The sequence below is a fragment of the Triticum urartu genome, chromosome 2 (genome assembly GCF_003073215.2).
Source record: "Triticum urartu cultivar G1812 chromosome 2, Tu2.1, whole genome shotgun sequence".
Taxonomy (NCBI): domain Eukaryota; kingdom Viridiplantae; phylum Streptophyta; class Magnoliopsida; order Poales; family Poaceae; genus Triticum; species Triticum urartu.
Genome location: NC_053023.1, coordinates 661847866 through 661866379, shown reverse-complemented (window position 1 = coordinate 661866379; position 18514 = coordinate 661847866).

Genomic DNA, 18514 nt, shown 5'->3' with positions numbered 1-18514 from the left:
AAGGACTCATCAAGTTGTTTCTTAAGCTCGGCTAACTCCAAAGGTGCCATCTTGTATGGTCTCCTAGAGATTGGAACAGTTCCTGGGATAAGTTCTATGACAAACTCTACATCTCTGTCAGGTGGGACACCTGGCAGTTCTTCTGGAAAAACATCCGGGAAATCACGGACTACCGGAATATCTTCAAGGTCTGGAAGAGGGCTGGCATTAAGAGAATAGAGTTGACGCCTTGCAACTCTAGTGGAGACAGTGACTATTTTGCCAGATGGATGTGTAAGTTGAACAGATCTAGTGTAACAATCGATCTTGGCATGATGAGCTGTCATCCAGTCCATACCCAAGATGATGTTAATATCTGAGGACTTTAGAGATATCAAAGAAGCAAGGAATACCAGTCTGTTAACAAGGATTTCATTACCATGGCTTACCTTGGAGGTTTGCCATTTGGAACCAGGAGTCTGGATTATTAGTGGAGTCGGCATATCACAAAATGACATGTCGTGCAACCGAGCGTATCCTTCGTATATGAAGGAGTGGGATGCTCCAGTATCGAACAGAACTGAAGCTGGGTGACAATTGACAAGAAGCGTACCCAGTACGACGTCGGGATCATCTTGAGCTTCTGTAGCTGAGACATGGTGCACACATGCTCATTCAATGGAGGCTGGCTTGGTACTGATCATCTTGTCTGATGGCTTTTCACGGCCAACAGACCTCTCAGACTGGGGTGGAGTAAAACTAGACTGAGGACAGTCACGTGAGTAGTGTCCCGGTTCTCTGCAGGTGAAGCAAGTTCCTGAGGTAGGACGTGGACCTACATTGGCAAGTGGTCCACTAATAGGCCTGGGTGGAGCACGTTGCTGAGTTGGGTGAGGCGCCACATCGGATGGCCTTGGTGCATATCCAGGTGGAAGAGCCGAGTTCGGAATCCAAATCCGTCGCTTCTGAGAGCCAGAGCGGGAGGAAGAACCCAGATCACGGTTGTGCTTACGAGACTCCTCGTAAGTGAGCTGAGCGGTCTCTGCATTAATGGCCTTGTTCACAAGAGCCTGGAAAGTATCACAATGATGCAGGTGGAGATCACGATGCAACTTAGGGTTGAGACCCTTCCGGAACCTAGCCTGCTTCTTAGCGTCCGTGGACACTTCTTCTGTAGCATAGCGGGCGAGGCTTCCAAACTCTCTACTGTAAGCATCAACAGGCAACTTACCCTGGGCAAAACTACAGAACTCTTCCTTCTTGCAGTCAATGAGAGCCTGAGGAATGTGGTGCTCACGAAAAGCCTCGGTGAAATCCCTCCAGGTAGGAAACTGACCAGCTGGAAGCATAGCCTCATAGCTCTGCCACCAAATACTAGCAGGACCTTTCAGGTGATAGGTAGCATAGGTGACCTTGTCACCTTCAGCTACGCTCGCAGAATGCAACTTGTGAGTGATGCTCCAGAGCCAGTAATCTGCATCGAGTGGCTCAATGGAATGATGGAAGGTGGGTGGTTTCAGACCAATGAAGTCGGTGATGGAAACCAACTTCTTACGCTGATGTGCGGTGTTCTGCTCAATCTGTGCCAGCAAGTGGTTAGTCTCACGCTTGTTCCTCTCAGATGCTAACAAGAACTCTGCCATCAAAGGTTGGTCAGGAGGATCCTCGTCCCTACCATCTCCGTGATTCTTGCTATGAGCAACTGAACCTCGGTTAGCAGACGACATCCTGGCACAGAAACCAAGGAAACAAGGATGGAATTAGCATCGACATAGGGATGCGGAATGTAATGCAAAAGCATTGGAAATTCTTGAAATCCTGGGACAATTTTGGCAGCATAACGGCTGTAAATGCTCAAAAGGATTTTTGAGACATTCATCAAAGGAATAGCATAATCAATCAGCATCATAACATAAAGGTTTTGGGTCAAACTGAGGACACACGGAAGTAGTAGAACTGTAAGGAGACACAACCCAACAACCCTAAGACTTTACGGTTTAGTAACACGTCATCCTGAGAGATAGAGGAGAAGCCTAGGCCTTAACCCTCATAGAAAAGAAGAGGCTAACTCAGAAAGAATGACATGAGGTAAAGGAGTAAAAAGAGCCTTACGTTCCCTTCCACAATCAATTCCCTTATATAACTAAAGCATTTCTAGACTCAGCTTCGACCAGTTTGGCTTGGTAATCCTACAGTCAGTCAGGTTCTGATACCAACGCTGTCGGGACCCCGATCCTAGGTCACACTGATCTAGCATGTAACACTTCATATCACTTTGCGGCCTCACGCACGGTATTCCCACGGGTGCCACCTTACCTGGCCCGGGACCGTTTGCGCCTTTTGGCTCACGTATATGATAGTGTCGCTAGCATCTATATGACAGAGAACCTGGGCCGACATGACTAGTCGTGAACCCAAAGTAGCACTAACTTACAGGGACAGGCATACATGAATCAACCTCGAGCATGTCGGTCAACAGCGTATGAATCCGGGCTGTAGCACTGGGCTAACAGGACTCCGGGAACCCGGGCTGTAGCAGGCTAGGAAGGACTCCGGATGTCACCGCGTGACATTTCCCCAAAGGGACAGACACAGGAACAAAGTGAATCACATGCCGGCCAGTCAAGTGTTCCGGAGCATTAGTGCTGGGCTAGCAGGACTCCGGTGAACCGGGCTGTAGCGGACTACTATGGCTCATGGAAGCACAAGACTACATTTCCCCATAAGAGAGGCTACCAGAGGTAAACCACTAGGTTGTCGGATCCCACACATAGCAATACACGTTACACGTACGCATAACATGCAAGTATGTGTTGTACAACATGGCATCACAACATAACTCAAACTCATATAGATAAAGGCCCAGAAGAGCCACATAGCATCTCAATACAAACAGGGGTCTCATGACCCATCATTCAGAGCATACAAGCAACGGAAGCATTACATGTCTGAGTACAGACAACTACAAAAGGAAAAGACTAAGAAGCCTGACTAAACACGACCCTCCCAAGGGTACAAGATCGTAGCTGGGATACAAGCTACTCGTCGAAGCCACTAGTGTAACCAACTGCAAAACATAAATAAGCAAACGTGAGTACAAAGGTACTCAGCAAGTCTTACATCAGAACTATCTACATATGCAACATTATCAACAAAGGGGGTGGTGGAGTTAACAGCAGCAAGCCAGCTTTGACTCAGTGGCTAGCCTATACTACGAGTATCAGAAACTTCTTTGAGGTGAGAAGACGCACACGAGTCCACATATTCACCATATCAATACTCCACTATGGATCCGTTCCCGTCTTCCTACGAGAAGGCCATCAATAGCACTCACGCTTATCTTGTGGATTTTAGAGTATCCACTTCAAGTTGTCTATGTACTACATAAGTCCTCCAAGTTTCCATATCCGAGGAAAATGGCTATTCGAATAGATAATGTTGACCCTGCAGGGGTGTACTTCGTCACACATGCTCTCGCCACTTATAGCCCTGTACACGTCATGTACCTCGGCAACCTTCAAGCGGATGCCGGGCGAGGGTGTCGGCCACGACCTGACTAACCACACAAGTCTCTCGTCCGGGTTTATCGCCTATTCGGGTTCCATCCGCAAGGAGATCCGGCCGGGGTGTCGCTCACGGCCCCAAACGATGTGTGCAGGGTTCCCAAGCCCACCATCCGGGTGCCACTTGGTACACCGTGCCACGGTTCCTAGTCTGGCCCAAGCCCGTCCCGACGGACACCACCTGGTAGACAAGTAGCACTACCTACAAACGCCAGAAACTAGTTGCAACTCCTGGACAAGAGATCAAGCGGATTAATAAGCCGAGAGGGGCCGGATAACCGGAACCCAATGTGTGGTAGTAACTGGACTTGGATAACATACACAGAACTCAGTGCTTAAGGATGGTTCCAATGAGACAACCCACCATGTACTCCTACATGGCCTGTCATCGCTACCTTTACCAAAACGTGTTCACACACTTAGCCTTTATCGGTAGGACATGTTCACCACTCCGATTCATTCCTGATGAATCAGACCAGACACAACTCTAAGCATAGCTGGCATAAAGAAAAACAAGCATGGATGAGCAGGCACATCAAGGCTCAAGCAACTCCTACTCATGCTAGTGGGTTTCAACTATTTACTGTGGCAATGACAGGTCATGCAGAGGAATGGGTTCAGCTACCGCAGCAGAAAATAGCAGTTTGAATCGTTGTTGTCCTAATGCAGTAAAAGGAGCAAGAGCGAGAGAGTGGAATTTATCGAGATGCTCAAGGGGGTTTGCTTGCCTAATAGATCCACAAAGAAGCACTGCTCCTCAGACAGGTACTCGGGACACCTTCCGGAGTAGAACCTATCGAGAGGGGACGGTGCCGGCAATCAATAAACAACCATATGCAACAATATGATGCATGAAGATGACATTTCAAATATGTTATGATTTGCCCTAATGCATCTAGCATCAATTTGGTTGAAGTCCATATGAACCAATGGTTCATATGCAAACCCCAAATTAAATATATAACATGCCATTATTATGTTTTCACTTATACAACAAGTATAAGTTGGTTTTTCATGCATGAAACTAGCATAAATGGATTCCTTGCATTTTTCTGATGTTTTTTCATATATAATTTATTTCATTCTGAGCTACGGTTTAATTTCTATGAATTTTAGAAGTTTTAACTATTTTCTGAAATTTCCTAATTTATTTCAAATCCAGAAAATAGTTTATTGTGTCAGCGTGACGTCACAGAGGTGTCAGCAGGGCTGACCAGGTCAAACCTGACGTGTGGGGACCACACGTCAGTGACACTGGGGTTAACCCCAGGTCAAACCCGCACTGACCAGGGTTTGACTTGGCTCTGGGGCCCACTGTCAGTCTCAGGGGGGGATTAGGCTGCGGGATTAGTCCTAATGACCAGGCCACGTCGGCAGTCGCCGGAGTTCAGCCGGCGACGACCAAACCGCACGGCGGTGCTTCGCCGGAATGCGCTACAGGCGGCGGGTGGACGCGCGAAGGCCACCAGAAGATAGCCCGCACACGCCCGCATCTAGCTGGCTGCTCGGGAGGCCGTGTGGTCACCGGAAACGACGGCCACGACCATGGAGGCGGCGGCCGGAGTTCGGTGGTGCACAGGCACGGGGCTACGGAGCACGAGGAGCCCGACTGGGGTTGTCTACGGCTTCCTGGCGTAACCAGGAGCACGACCGTGCGCTCGGGTGCGACTACCGCGAACTAAAGTGACAGCGGCGAAGAGGACGCCGGCGGTGAGCTCACGGCATGGCGGGGACCGGAGCTAGCGAGCATAAACGAGAGAGAGAGGAGACGGGTTCGACGTGGAAGCTCACGGAGAGGCTACCGGAGGGGTCGGCGGGCGCGGGGATGGCCGGTGGGCAGCGAATCGACGCCGAGGATCTCCGGGCACCGAGGTTGAAGAAGACGTCGGGGACGATGTTGTGGTGCTTCCCTGGTTGCTTGGCTCGGCGTGGATGAAGAAGACGACGGTGCGGAGCTCGAGGTCTCGTCGGCAGGTAGTGGGGTGGCCGGTGGCTATGTCTACGGCGAGCGGCGGTACTGGGTGTGCTCGGCGGCGCGAGGAAGAGGGGCCAGAGGAAGGGGACGAGGTAGAGGAAGGAGGGGAAAGTGAGAGGGGGTCATCCTCATCTCCTGGGCGTGCAGGTGGACTCTGGGAAGGATAGCCAGCGCGAAGTAGGAGGTGGCGCGCTCGGCCGCGTGCGAGGTCTCTCCCTCTGTCTACTGGCAGAGGTTGAAGATGACTGGCAAGCCGCCAGGTGGGCTCGGTCGGCCAGTGGGCCGCCAGGTAAGTGGCCTGGGTAGGTGTTTTTCTTATTTCCTGTTTTCTTTTTCTATTTCTAACATTTGTTTTGGATCCAAAAGAAATGTTAAAACACTTCCATAAATGCTGAAAATATTTGTGGCATCTAGATATAATATTCCAGAGGCCCTCACCAATTCCCAACATTTTTGGAGCCAATAAAATATTTATATAATTTAATAGCTCCAAATCAAATATTTATGCATTGATTCAAAAATCCAAAATGTGTAGCAAAAATGTGCATCACTTCTGGTTGTTGTTCCCAACATTATCCAAAGAGCATGAACATTTTTTAATAGCATTTTGGGTTCATTGAAAATCCATTTTAAAGTTGAACCTATTTGAATTTGCTTTGGTGCTAGGGTTTGAAACATCCCCATTTCAACTTCATTTAAAATTTAAACATGATGCATAAAGCAAGCCTAGGATCATACCAGAACTAGGGATGTGACACCGCCAAGGACCGGTATAAAAAAAACCGAACCCTAGATCGGTTATTTTGTTTGGTCTTCTCGGTTTTTCTTAAAACGCGGTTTTTCTTTTAGTCTAGTTATTTAACGAGCGTTCGTCGTTTAGACCTCTGTAACGAATGGTTTTCGTCGGTTTAGGTTCTATAGCGAGCGTCCGCTCGATAGATTTTTCTTTTTCTTTTTAATTTCCGGCCAAGGACCTATTCGTGATAATTTTCTTCACAGATTAGTCCCTGTACTTCAAACGACCACATCTTTTTACTCGTTTATCTAAATCCAAGGAAACCAATGCCCACGTCTTCGTTATGATCTCCTCTATCCAGTAATCCAACTCAAACATGTTTTTGAAAAGTTTAAAATTTGAATTAGATCATATTTGAATTCAAACTTCGTTTGATCATAACTTGAGTTTCGTAGCTCCGTTTGAGTTGATTCTTTTTGGAAATCGAAGCTCTTGACCTAAACTTTCTGATAAGGCCAAATTAATGTAATTTTGGTACTGTTAGAAATTGTTTTATGTTGCAAGAGTTATTTGCTTGGTTTTGATGTTTTCCGAATTGTCTTCTTCGATCTTTCTGATCTTTGAGTGATTGCTTATGTGTGGTTACTATTGCTTGCTTACGATAGATTGACCGGAGTGAGACGAGTAGATCTATCAAGAGTTTTGAGTGCGAATCATCTTCATCAACATTGCAGGCAAGTTCACACTTTGATCATATCCCCTTTCATACCCAGTTTTTATGCATTAGTTTCACCCTCAAACATTGCATGAGTAGGATTGATAACATGTGGGTATTGGGAAGTAGTTGATGAGGTAGGAACCTATTGCCCTGCATTCAAACCATGGGAGTTACTATTATGTTATGCTTACATTGCCATGCTATGCTCGTAGACGTGGATTGGGTTTGAGAGTATTTCATGACAGATGTGAGATTGTTAACTAATGGTTCAACTTAAGGTGGCAACTTTAATACACATCTGGGTGGATTGCTAGGGCACCCTGGGGATATACCAGTGGACTTGCCTGGACACCTGGGGAAATACCAGTGTTGTCCTAGGAGATCCCGGGGATATACCGTGTGATCATCCTATGGTCCGCCACCCAGGCTCAAAGGGATCATAAGATTATTCATGCTAGAAACTTCCGTGTGCAGCCACAAGCTATTATGGGCTCTAGCATAGTTGATTAAGTCGTGTGAACTCTTACAGTGGTAGACTAGCAGATGTAGGGGTTGTAGGTGGAACGGTCTACCCATCGTAAGGTGCAAACGCTTCTGAAAGACTATGTCTCGGTCATCCGTTTCTCAAACACCTTGTAGTGCGAGAAATCCAACGGAGGAGATCGGGTCTTGTGGGGAAAAGTGCGCAAACCTCTGCAGAGTGTACAAACTAATCATGATTAGCCGTGTCCCCGGTTATGGACATCTTGAGTCTCTGGTACTTGGATTATCATGTTGATCTCATCACGTTACTTTAAATTAAGTTTGTTGGGTTTAATGATGTTATTTAATTGGGATTGAGAATGCTATCAACCATTCTCAATGTTCAACAACCACCATGATAGTTAAATAAAATTTATTCCTTTGTAGTAGGGAAAAATTGGCTTTTCGCAAAAACTATAACCATAGAGCTTCACCAGCCAAATATGCATGTAGTGATAGCCATTGTTCATCATTTCTCTCTATGGTGTGAATTTGCCAGTACATTCAATGTACTGACCCTTTGTGGCTGCAACGTCTCATGTTGCAGGAATCTTATGACGAGTAAGTGATACGTTAGGGTTACGATTTCTACACTCAACTTTGCCATTGGTGTTGATGGGAATCCACAACCTTGTTACTTCCGCTATTTGGATTGAGGTAATAGTATTTACGTTACTTTTTACATGTGATTTACCTCTATTATAAATCCTCGAGTACTGTGTGTGTCAGCATACCGATCCAGGGAAGACACTTAAGCACAGAGACTTGATCCATTCGGGTCGGGTCGCTACATCCCCCGAAGACGAGCTCATTTCAGAGGGGCTAAGACTCGAACTGCAAAGATATATACGGTGGTTATTTTCTCAGAAGAAAAAGATGGCATACCTGTACTATTAAAGTATTTCCGGTCACTTACGACTCGCTGGAGAATTGATCCCCCCGCGGACTTTGTGCGACAAAAGCACCCCCCGAGGTAGGACCCTCTGTGGGAGACTTCTTCTCCCGTTTGGAAGCTTCGGCTTCCGAATCCCCGGGCGCAGTCCTTTTCCTCCTCCGGTCGTCTTCCTTCATGGAGACGCTCGCTCCCTGGAGGCAATAATAAAATGATTATTATATTTCCTTGTTCATGATAATTGTCTATTATTCATGCTATAATTGTATTATCCGGAAATCGTAATACATGTGATGAATACATAGACCACAATGTGTCCCTAGTGAGCCTCTAGTTGACTAGCTCGTTGATCAACAGATAGTCATGGTTTCCTGGCTATGGACATGGGGATGTCATTGATACGGGATCACATCATTAGGCGAATGATGTGATGGACAAGACCCAAACCTAAGCATAGCACAAAGATCGTGTAGTTCGTTTGCTGTAGCTTTTCTGGGATGTCAAGTATCATTTCCTTAGACCATGAGATTGTGCAACTCCCGGATACCGTAGGAGTGCCTTGGGTGTGCCAAACGTCACAATGTAACTGGGTGACTATAAAGGTACATTACAGGTATCTCCGAAAGTGTCTGTTGGGTTGGCACGAATCGAGACTGGGATTTGTCACTCCGTATGACAGAGAGGTATCTCTGGGCCCACTCGGTAATGCATCATCATAATGAGCTCAATGTGATCAAGTGGTTGATCACGGGATCATGCATTATGGTACGAGTAAAGTGACTTGCCGGTAATGAGACTGAACAAGGTATTGGGATACCGACGATCGTGTCTCGGGCAAGTAACGTACCGATTGACAAAGGGAATTGAGTACGGGATTGATTAGGTGCTCGACATCGTGGTTCATCCAATGAGATCATCGAGGAGCATGTGGGAGCCAACATGGGTATCCAGATCCCGCTGTTGGTTATTGACCAGAGAATCGTCTCGGTCATGTCTGCTTGTCTCCCGAACCCGTAGGGTCTACACACTTAAGGTTCGGTGACGCTAGGGTTGTATAGATATGAGTATGCAGTAATCCGAAAGTTGTTCGGAGTCCCGGATGAGATCCTGGACGTCACGAGGAGTTCCGGAATTTTCCGGAGGTGAAGAATTATATATAGGAAGTGTAGTTTCGGCCATCGGGAAAGTTTCGGGGTCACCGATATTGTACCGGGACCACCGGATGGGTCCCGGGGGTCCACCGGGTGGGGCCACCCATCCCGGAGGGCCCCATGGGCTGAAGTGGGGAGGGGAACCAGCCCATAGTGGGCTGGTGCGCCACCCCCTTGGGCCCCCATGCGCCTAGGGTTGGGAACCCTAGGGGAGGGGGCGCCTCCACTTGCCTTGGGGGGTACTCCACCCCTTGGCCGCCGCCCCCCCTAGGAGATCCCATCTCCTAGGGCCGGCGCACCCCCCTAGGGGGCCTATATAAAGGGGGGGAGGGAGGGCAGCCGCACCTCAAGCCTTGGCGCCTCCCTCTCCCCTGCTACACCTCTCCCTCTCGCAGAAGCTCGGCGAAGCCCTGCTGCGATCACTGCTGCATCCACCACCACGCCGTCGTGCTGCTGGATCTTCATCAACCTCTGCTCCCCCCTTGCTGGATCAAGAAGGAGGAGACGTCTTCCCAACCGAACGTGTGTTGAACGCGGAGGTGCCGTCCGTTTGGCGCTTGGTCATCGATGATTTGGATCACGGCGAGTACGACTCCATCATCCCCGTTCTCTTGAACGCTTCCGCACGCGATCTACAAGGGTGTGTAGATGCGCTCTCCTCTCGTTGCTAGTTGACTCCATAGATTGATCTTGGTGAAACGTAGGAATTTTTTTTGTTTTCTGCAACGTTCCCCAACAGTGGCATCATGAGCTAGGTCTATGCGTAGTTACTATGCACGAGTAGAACACAAAGTAGTTGTGGGCGTCGATATTGCCAATTTGCTTGCCGTTACTAGTCTTATCTTGATTCGGCGGCGTCGTGGGATGAAGCGGCCCGGACCAACCTTACATGTACGCTTACTTGAGACCGGTTCCACCGACTGACATGCACTAGTTGCATAAGGTGGCTGGCGGGTGTCTGTCTCTCCCACTTTAGTCGGATCGTATTCGATGAACAAGGTCCTTATGAAGGGTAAATAGAAATTGGCAATTCACGTTGTGGTTTTGGCGTAGGTAAGAAAACGTTCTTGCTAGAACCCTATTGCAGCCACGTAAAAACTTGCAACAACAATTAGAGGACGTCTAACTTGTTTTTGCAGCAAGTGTTTTGTGATGTGATATGGCCAAAGTTGTGATGAATGATATATATGTGATGTATGAGATCATGTTCTTGTAATAGGAATCACGACTTGCATGTCGATGAGTATGACAACCGGCAGGAGCCATAGGAGTTGTCTTTAATTTTTGTATGACCTGCGTGTCATTGAGAAACGCCATGTAAATTACTTTACTTTATTGCTAAACGTGTTAGCCATAGTAGTAGAAGTAATAGTTGGCGAGCAACTTCATGGAGACACGATGATGGAGATCATGATGATGGAGATCATGGTGTCATGCCAGTGACAAGATGATCATGGAACCCCAAGATGGAGATCAAAGGAAGCTATATGATACTGGCCATATCATGTCACTATTATTTGATTGCATGTGATGTTTATCATGTTTTTGCATCTTGTTTACTTAGAACGACGGTAGTAAATAAGATGATCCCTCATAATAATTTCAAGAAAGTGTTCCCCCTAATTGTGCACCGTTGCGACAGTTCGTTGTTTCGAAGCACCACGTGATGATCGGGTGTGATAGATTCCAACGTTCACATACAACGGGTGTAAGACAGATTTACACATGCAACACTTAGGTTGACTTGACAAGCCTAGCATGTACAGACATGGCCTCGGAACACAGAAGACCGAAAGGTCGAGCATGAGTCGTATAGAAGATACGATCAGCATGAAGATGTTCACCGATGTTGACTAGTCCGTCTCACGTGATGATCGGACACGGCCTAGTTAACTCGGATCATGTTATACTTAGATGACTGGAGGGATGTCTATCTGAGTGGGAGTTCATTGAATAATTTGATTAGATGAACTTAATTATCATGAACTTAGTCTAAAATCTTTACAACATGTATTGTAGATCAAATGGCCAACGTTGTCCTCAACTTCAACGTGTTCCTAGAGAAAACCAAGCTGAAAGACGATGGCAGCAACTATACGGACTGGGTCCGGAACCTAAGGATCATCCTCATAGCTGCCAAGAAAGATTATGTCCTACAAGCACCGCTAGGTGAAGCACCTGCTCTCCCTGCAGAACAAGACGTTATGAATGCTTGGCAGACACGTGCTGATGATTACTCCCTCGTTCAGTGCGGCATGCTTTACAGCTTAGAACCGGGGCTCCAAAAGCGTTTTGAGAGACACGGAGCATATGAGATGTTCGAAGAGATAAAAATGGTTTTTCAAGCTCATGCCCGGGTCGAGAGATATGAAGTCTCTGACAAGTTCTTCAGCTGTAAGATGGAGGAAAAAAATTCTGTCAGTGAACACATACTCACTATGTCTAGGTTACATAACCGCTTGACTCAGCTGGGAGTTAATCTCCCGGATGACGCGGTCATTGACAGAATCCTTCAGTCGCTTCCACCGAGCTACAAGAGCTTTGTGATGAACTTCAATATGCAGGGGATGGAAAAGACCATTCCTGAAGTATTTGCAATGCTGAAATCAGCAAAGGTAGAAGTCAAAAAGGAACATCAAGTGTTGATGGTGAATAAAACCACTAAGTTCAAGAAAGGCAAGGGTAAGAAGAACTTCAAGAAGGACGGCAAGGGAGTTGCCGCGCCCGGTAAGCAAGCTGCCAAGAAGAAGCCAAAGAATGGACCCAAGCCCGAGACTGAGTGCTTTTATTGCAAGGGAAGTGGTCACTTGAAGCGAAACTGCCCCAAATACTTAGCGGACAAGAAGGCTGGCATCACGAAAGGTATATGTGATGTACATGTAATTGATGTGTACCTTACCAGTACTCGTAGTAGCTCCTGGGTATTTGATACCGGTGTAGTTGCTCACATTTGTAACTCAAAGCAGGAGCTGCGGAATAAGCGGAGACTGGCGAAGGACGAGGTGATGATGCGCGTCGGGAATGGTTCCAAGGTCGATGTGATCGCCGTCGGCATGCTACCTCTACATTTACCTACGGGATTAGTTTTAAACCTCAATAATTGTTATTTAGTACCAGCTTTGAGCATGAACATTGTATCAGGATCTCATTTAATTCGAGATGGCTACTCATTTAAATCCGAGAATAATGGTTGTTCTATTTATATGAGAGATATGTTTTATGGTCATGCTCCGATGGTGAATGGTTTATTCTTAATGAATCTCGAGCGTAATGCTACACATATTCATAGTGTGAATACCAAAAGATGTAAGGTTGATAATGATAGTCCCACATACTTGTGACACTGCCGCCTTGGTCACATAGGTGTCAAACGCATGAAGAAGCTCCATGCAGATGGACTTTTAGAGTCTCTTGATTACGAATCATTTGACACGTGTGAACCATGCCTCATGGGTAACATGACCAAGACTCCGTTCTCAGGAACAATGGAGCGAGCAAACAACTTATTGGAAATCATACATGCTGATGTGTGCGGTCCAATGAGTGTTGAGTCTCGCGGTGGCTATCGTTATATTCTCACCCTCACTAATGACTTGAGTAGATATGGGTATGTCTATTTAATGAAACACAAGTCTGAGACCTTTGAAAAGTTCAAGGAATTTCAGAGTGAGGTTGAGAATCAACGTGACAGGAAAATCAAGTTCTTGCGATCAGATCGTGGGGGAGAATACTTGAGTCACGAATTTGGCACACACTTAAGAAAATGTGGAATAGTTTCACAACTCACGCTGCCTAGAACACCTCAGCGTAATGGTGTGTCCGAACGTCGTAATCGCACTCTATTAGATATGGTGCGATCTATGATGTCTCTTACTGATTTACCGCTATCATTTTGGGGCTATGCCTTAGAGACCGCCGCATTCACTTTAAATAGGGCTCCGTCGAAATCCGTTGAGACAACACCGTATGAATTATGGTTTGGGAAGAAACCTAAGCTGTCGTTTCTAAAAGTTTGGGGATGCGATGCTTATGTCAAGAAACTTCAACCTGAAAAGCTCGAACCCAAGTCGGAAAAATGCGTCTTCGTAGGATACCCTAAAGAAACTATTGGGTATACCTTCTACCTCAGATCCGAAGGCAAGATCTTTGTTGCCAAGAATGGATCCTTTCTAGAGAAAGAGTTTCTCTCGAAATAAGTAAGTGGGAGGAAAGTAGAACTTGATGAAGTATTACCTCTTGAACCGGAAAGTGGCGCAACTCAAGAAAATGTTCCTGAGGTGCCTGCACCGACTAGAGAGGAAGTTAATGATGATGATCATGAAACTTTAGATCAAGTTGCTACTGAACTTCGTAGGTCCACAAGGACACGTTCCGCACCAGAGTGGTACGGCAACCCTGTCTTGGAAATCATGTTGTTAGACAACGGTGAACCTTCAAACTATGAAGAAGCGATGGCGGGCCCGGATTCTGACAAATGGCTGGAAGCCATGAAATCCGAGATAGGATCCATGTATGAAAACGAAGTATGGACTTTGACTGACTTGCCCGTTGAGCGGCGAGCCATAGAAAATAAATGGATCTTTAAGAAGAAGACAGACGCGGATGGTAATGTGACCATCTATAAAGCTCGGCTTATCGCTAAGGGTTATCGACAAGTTCAAGGGGTTGACTACGATGAGACTTTCTCACCCGTAGCGAAGCTGAAGTCCGTCCGAATCATGTTAGCAATTGCTGCATTCTATGATTATGAGATATGGCAAATGGACATCAAAACGGCATTCCTTAATGGTTTCCTTAAGGAAGAATTGTATATGATGCAGCCGGAAGGTTTTGTCGATCCTAAGAATGCTGACAAGGTGTGCAAGCTCCAACGCTCGATTTATGGGCTGGTGCAAGCATCTCGGAGTTGGAACATTCGCTTTGATGAGATGATCAAAGCGTTTGGGTTTATGCAGACTTATGGAGAAGCCTGCATTTACAAGAAAGTGAGTGGGAGCTCTATAGCATTTCTCATATTGTATGTGGATGACATACTGTTGATGGGAAATGATATATAATTCTTGGAAAGCATAAAGGCCTATTTGAATATGTGTTTTTCAATGAAGGACCTTGGAGAAGCTGCTTATATATTAGGCATCAAGATCTATAGAGATAGATCGAGATGCCTCATTGGTCTTTCACGGAGTACGTACCTTGACAAGATATTGAAGAAGTTCAAAATGGATCAGTCAAAGAAGGGGTTCTTGCCTGTATTGCAAGGTACGAGATTGAGCTTGGCTCAATGCCCGACCACGGCAGAAGATAGAGAAAAGATGAGTGTCGTCCCCTATGCCTCGGCCATAGGGTCTATCATGTATGCTATGTTGTGTACCAGACCTGATGTAAACCTTGCCGTGAGTTTGGTAGGAAGGTACCAAAGTAATCCCGGCATGGAACACTGGACAGCGGTCAAGAATATCCTGAAGTACCTGAAAAGGACCAAGGAAATGTTTCTCGTTTATGGAGGTGACAAAGAGCTCGTCGTAAAGGGTTACGTCGATGCTAGCTTTGACACAGATCTGGATGACTCTAAGTCACAAACCGGATACGTGTATATTTTGAATGGTGGGGTAGTAAGCTGGTGCAGTTGCAAGCAAAGCGTTGTGGCGGGATCTACATGTGAAGCGGAGTACATGGCAGCCTCGGAGGCAGCACACAAAGCAGTCTGGGTGAAGGAGTTCATTACCGACCTAGGAGTCATACCCAATGCGTCGGGCCCGATGACTCTCTTCTGTGACAACACTGGAGCTATTGCCCTTGCCAAGGAGCCCAGGTTTCACAGGGAGACCAGGCATATCAAGCGTCGCTTCAACTCCATTCGTGAAAGTGTTCAAAATGGAGACATAGAGATTTGTAAAGTACATACGGACCTGAATGTAGCAGATCCGTTGGCTAAACCTCTCCCTAGAGCAAAACATGATCAACACCAGAATTCCATGGGGGTTCGATTCATCACAATGTAACTAGATGATTGACTCTAGTGCAAGTGGGAGACTGTTGGAAATATGCCCTAGAGGCAATAATAAAATGATTATTATATTTCCTTGTTCATGATAATTGTCTATTATTCATGCTATAATTGTATTATCCAGAAATCATAATACATAGACCACAATGTGACCCTAGTGAGCCTCTAGTTGACTAGCTCGTTGATCAATAGATAGTCATGGTTCCTGGCTATGGACATGGGGATGTCATTGATAACGGGATCACATCATTAGGAGAATGATCTGATGGACAAGACCCAAACCTAAGCATAGCACAAAGATCATGTAGTTCGTTTGCTGTAGCTTTTTTGGATGTCAAGTATCATTTCCTTAGACCATGAGATTGTGCAACTCCCGGATACCGTAGGAGTGCCTTGGGTGTGCCAAACGTCACAACGTAACTGGGTGACTATAAAGGTACATTACAGGTATCTCCGAAAGTGTCTGTTGGGTTGGCACGAATCGAGACTGGGATTTGTCACTCCGTATGACGGAGAGGTATCTCTGGGCCCACTCGGTAATGCATCATCATAATGAGCTCAATGTGATCAAGTGGTTGATCACGGGATCATGCATTACGGTACGAGTAAAGTGACTTGCTGGTAACGAGACTGAACAAGGTATTGGGATACCGACGATCGAGTCTCGGGCATGTAACGTACCGATTGACAAAGGGAATTGAGTACGGGATTGATTAGGTCCTCGACATCGTGGTTCATCCGATGAGATCATCGAGGAGCATGTGGGAGCCAACATGGGTATCCAGATCCCGCTGTTGGTTATTGACCATAGAATCGTCTCGGTCATGTCTGCTTGTCTCCCGAACCCGTAGGGTCTACACACTTAAGGTTCGGTGACGCTAGGGTTGTATAGATATGAGTATGCAGTAATCCGAAAGTTTTTCGGAGTCCCGTATGAGATCCTGGACGTCACGAGGAGTTCCGGAATTTTCCGGAGGTGAAGAATTATATATAGGAAGTGTAGTTTCGGCCATCGGGAAAGTTTCGGGGTCACCGATATTGTACCGGGACCACCGGATGGGTCCCGGGGGTCCACCGGGTGGGGCCACCCATCCCGGAGGTCCCCATGGGCTGAAGTGGGGAGGGGAACCAGCCCATAGTGGGCTGGTGCGCCACCCCCTTGGGCCCCCATGCGCCTAGGGTTGGGAACCCTAGGGGAGGGGGCGCTTGGGAACCCTAGGGGAGGGGGCGCCTCCACTTGCCTTGGGGGGTACTCCACCCCTTGGCCGCCGCCCCCCTAGGAGATCCCATCTCCTAAGGCCGGCGCACCCCCCTAGGGGGCCTATATAAAGGGGGGAGGGAGGGCAGCCGCACCTCAAGCCTTGGCGCCTCCCTCTCCCCTGCTACACCTCCCCCTCTCGCAGAAGCTCGGCGAAGCCCTGCTGCGATCACTGCTGCATCCACCACCACGCCGTCGTGCTGCTGGATCTTCATCAACCTCTGCTCCCCCCTTGCTGGATCAAGAAGGAGGAGACGTCTTCCCAACCGAACGTGTGTTGAACGCGGAGGTGCCGTCCGTTCGGCGCTTGGTCATCGGTGATTTGGATCACGGCGAGTACGACTCCATCATCCCCGTTCTCTTGAACGCTTCCGCACGCGATCTACAAGGGTATGTATATGCACTCTCCTCTCGTTGATAGTTGACTCCATAGATTGATCTTGGTGAAACGTAGGAAATTTTTTTGTTTTCTGCAACGTTCCCCAACATATCCTTCCCAGTATCTTCCTTCAAGGGCTCCGGGCAAGGTGCGACCGGGAGCATCTTTTCCAATACCGGATTCTCCAAACCCTCAGGGAGGGGGCCCGAACACCGAATCAACTTCGCCTTTGTCAGCTAGTCCTGGTCAAAAAGAGAACTCTCAGAAATAACTTCGTAACAAGTGAGAGATAGTATGTTCGGCCGGAAGATTCCTTACCTGTTCGGCGGCGCGGTTACTGCTCAGGCCCACGTCCTCGGTAATTTCCGGGCACTCTACCTGAGGTCCGAAGAATGACTTGTACATATCCTCGTGCGTCAGGCCGAGGAAATTTTGAATGACACGCGGCCCCTCAAGATTGAACTCCCACAAGCGAAGGGGCTGGCGTTTGCAAGGCTGGACTTGACGAACCAGCATAACTTTTATTACCACAACCAAACTAAAATCTCCATTGAAGAGATCTCGAATGCGACTTTGCAGTATAGGCACGTCCTTGGCTGGACCCCAGCTCAGACCTCTGCTGATCCATGACATCAGTTGTGGTGGAGGTCCCGAGCGGAAAACTGGGGCGGCCGCCCACTTGGCACTTCTAGGAGCCGTGATGTAGAACCACCCCTGTTGCCACAATTCAGACACCTCTGGAATGGAACCTTTGGGCCATGGAGCTCCCGTCATCTTCCATATTGAGGCACCTCCACACGCTGCATGTTGCCCCTTGATCATCTTTGGCTTTACTTCAAAGGTCTTGAGCCACAGGCCAAAGTGAGGGGTAACCCGGAGGAAGGCCTCACACACGATAATAAATGTCATGATATGAAGAAAGGAGTCCGGAGCTAGATCATGGAAATCTAGCCCGTAATAAAACATCAAACCCCTGACGAAAGGATCCAGAGCAAGGCCTAGACCTCGGAGGAAGTGGGAGATGAACACGACGTTCTCGTTGGGTTCGAGGGAGGGGATGGCCTGCCCTCAGGCGGGCAGCCAATGCACAACCTCGGCGGTCAGATATCTGGCCTCCCTCAACTTTTTGATGTCTTCTTCCATGACGGAGGAAGGCACCCATCGGCCTTGAAGGCTAGATCCGGACATGATTGAAGGTTCGGAGCACCTGACCTGAACCTTGGGTGTTTGAGCTTGAGGTGGGGGAAGGATTCGACTAAGCACGGGAGGGAAAAAAGTAAGAGCCTTGTCCCTTTATAAAGAGGGTGAATATCAAGCATCCTCTCCGTGGTCGT